This window comes from Leptonychotes weddellii, chromosome 4, assembly GCF_054177405.1.
Source record: "Leptonychotes weddellii isolate Sample4059 chromosome 4, ASM5417740v2, whole genome shotgun sequence".
NCBI classification, from domain to species: domain Eukaryota; kingdom Metazoa; phylum Chordata; class Mammalia; order Carnivora; family Phocidae; genus Leptonychotes; species Leptonychotes weddellii.
In genome coordinates this window covers 38424911-38428182 of record NC_138372.1, presented here as the reverse complement: position 1 = coordinate 38428182, position 3272 = coordinate 38424911, and the positions used below count along the sequence as shown (strand labels likewise).

Below are 3272 nucleotides of genomic sequence, written 5' to 3'. Positions count from 1 at the left end.
GGTAACTAGTAACTCAGTAGGAAAATGACTGCCCACCAAACTGCTGTTCCAGCATAATATATCCAGATATGATTCTTGCAGTTTAAGAGATTTGTGCATAGTTGCAGAGGCCCTTGCCACTTCTCAAGGGATCATAAATAAATCCTCAGCCTGCCTGGATAACCAAGTTGTCCATTTACCAAGCCTATGCCATCGGGTGGGGTGCAAGATAAAGGGTTTTATTTAGCAACAGGTTAGCCCTTGTCTCCAAGTCCATGCACTGTAAATGCTGGACCAAAGTTAGCCCTTGTCTCCAAGTCCATGCACTGTAAATGCTGGACCTTTGGAAAACTGGTAGCTTTGACCTTTCCTTTTTGTTGGAGCCAAGATCACAGAGCTTCCCCTACCAGATTCGGTTGTAATTCTTTTTCTTGGTTTTCCCAAATTGTAATTGTTAATATCTAGATCTCATACCTGACTTTCATTTGTCTTGGAAAAGTCGCATTCAGAGGCTCAGAGATCAGAGGAGCAGTCCCACGGAGGACCAGTGATTAAGGCCTGACCATCAACTATGTCCAAACTGTCAGTTATCCAGAAAGCCCTTGGTATCAGGCAGCCAGAAAGGCTGAAGAACCAAAGGATTCCTGGGTACACAGCTGCTCACCTGTGCACTGGGGACAGTGACGGGGGGGGGGTGGGGGTGTCTGTATGGGGGGGTGGATCTTGAGTACTTCCTGGTGTAGAGATCAACCTGCATGGTACAGTGCACAGGATGCATGGCTCCTCCTGCGCAAGGTTTTAAAGCTGATTCCAGGTAATATAAAAGGATCCTAATTCCTAAATTATCCACTTTAGGATGGATCAGGGCACCTGGGTGGCTCAGTCAGTTAAGCGTCTGCCTTTGGCTCAGGTTGTGGGATTGAGCCCCACATCGGGCTCCCTGCTCAGCGGGGAGTCTGCTTCTCCTTCTCTCTCCGCCCCTCTCCCCCTGCTTGTGCTCTCTCTCCCACTCTCTCTCTCTCTCAAATAAATAAATAAAATCTAAAAAAAAAAAAAAAAAAAGGCTAGTATCTTCATTGGGAATTGGGACTTTTGTCTGATTTTTTTTCCCCCCCTACTTAGATACCTAACTTCTCCAAACCACAGGGCCAGTCTATATTATTGTCCTGGTCACCCTCTGACCCTCTCATGTTGCAGTTACTGGAATTCTGGGAGTGAGCATTGTAGCTGCTGATCAGGCCCATTCCCAGATGCTCGAGGAAGGGAGCAAAGTGCGGGGTGCCCGCTCCCCTGTCCTCCACTGGCTGAATGCCGAAATCCTTCACACTACCAGTTTCTGTGAACTGCAGGTAGAAGTAGCCACACTCCCCCGTGCCCCGTGCCCCTCAAAGCAGAAGCCCAAACAAGAATCCTCTGTTAGGTCTACGTATCTCTCCTGAGCAGTTGGCCTCTAGCTTGTTAGTATCCAGGTTAGCCAACGAGGTTTCCTCCGTTTTCATTGGTAAACCACTGTGCAGAGGGCGCTCTTATCACTCACGGCAGCACCCGCAGCAACGCGTTGGGCTCCTCCGGGCGCGCCCGGGCCTCGAAGCCTGTCAGGGCCGTGTCCTCGGGCGGCGGGGGACCGGGACGGGGGTGGGGGTGGGGCGGGGAGGGGTCCGCCGGGCAGCCAGCGGCGTCTGCCGGGGCGGGGTGCGGGGGGGTCAAGTCTTTCAGTTTCTTCTGGCGTCTCCCCGGGTCTGGGGCTTTGAGCTCCGGCTGGCCCGGGACTCACCGCCAAATGGTCTCCGCGCCTCAGCCAGCAGCTCCCTAAAACTTTTATTTTTTTAAAAATAGTATTTTTTAATTTTTATTTTATTAAAAATAGAACTTAACCTTGAAAACACAAGTGGTCATGAAGAAATGCTTATGATTTAAGGTTAAGTGCAAAGGGGCCAAAATAATTAAGACTACAGCTATTTAGTCCAACATTGTAAGCGACTATACTCAGCTCACAGTATACGGTAGGCACCGGTAAAAGGACATCCCAATGCATACTGCCCTCTTGCAGTGGCTAGCTCTTGAACCTCTCATCCTTTGCGCTCTTGCCCTTTACTTCTTCATTTTATTTATTTTTAATTAATTTATTAAAAAAATTTTTTTTAAGTAGGCTTAAAAACGGGCATTCCCCTGGAACTCACGACCCCAAAATCAAGAGTTGAGTGTGCCACAAATTGAGCCAGCCAGCCAGTCAGGCACCCAACTTCCTCATTTTAGACGTGTATTTCTTGGGGCACCTGGGTGGCTCAGTCGGTTGAACACCTGCCCAGGTGGTGTCAGAGGGGAGTCTGCTTTCTCTCTCTCCCTCTGCCCCTCCCCCTGCTCATGCTCTCTCTCTCTCTCTCTCTCTCTCTCGCTCACTCTCTCTTTAAAAAAAAAAATCTAGAAGTGTATTTCTGACTTGGTTTTCATTTAGATTCTGCCCTACTCCTGCCAAAATATACCCAGAGACTACTTTTGGTAATGCCTCTCCATATCTGACCTAGCCCCTGGTACTCTCCTTTTTTTTTTTTTTAAGATTTTATTTATTTATTTGAGAGAGAGAGAAAGCGCGCCTGTGCACATGAGCACAAGCACGAGCAGGGGGGAGGGGCAGAGGGAGAGGGAGAAGCAGGCTCCCCGCTGGACAGGGAGCCAGATATGGGGCCTCAGTCCAAGGACCTGGGATCGTGACCTGAGCTGAAGGCAGATGCTTAATCCACTGAGCCACCCGAGCGCCCCACCTGGTACTCTCCTATAAGCATGAGCCACCTGCCTTATCTTGAAGAGTTGTTAAAAAAAGAGAAAAGAAAAGACAAGACAAGGCATAGGAAATTCAGTATACCAAAAGGCTAATAATACTGTGGTGGGATTATTGGTAGTTTATGCCAATTTTCTTTAGGCTTGAAATTTTACAATATGGTTATGATAGGTCTAGAACAAAAATACTTGAAGTTTGAATTAAAGTCACTCTGTGCTTTCACAGGTAACTTTTGAATTCTCCTCCATTTCATGATTTTCAAAGATAGATATAAAATTGATATCCCTTTAGCCAAGAAGATACGGGGTCTGAGATTCTAGCTAGGTCAGAGAAAGATCTTTCTCCAAAGCAGATTCTGTATAGCCAAAATAGAGATATAAGCAGGGGCGCCTGGGTGGCTCAGTCGTTGAGTGTCTGCCTTCGGCTCAGGTCATGATCCCAGGGTCCTGGGATCGAGCCCCGCATCGGGCTCCCTGCTCGGCGGGAAGCCTGCTTCTCCCTCTCCCGCTCCCCT

The 3272-nt window shown here is 48.4% G+C and overlaps 1 pseudogene; it reads right to left on the bottom strand.

Annotated features, from left to right (window-relative positions):
• Positions 1-1176: 1176 nt before the first annotated feature.
• Positions 1177-1478, bottom strand: LOC102731870 (ataxin-7-like protein 3B; annotated as a pseudogene).
• Positions 1479-3272: the final 1794 nt, after the last annotated feature.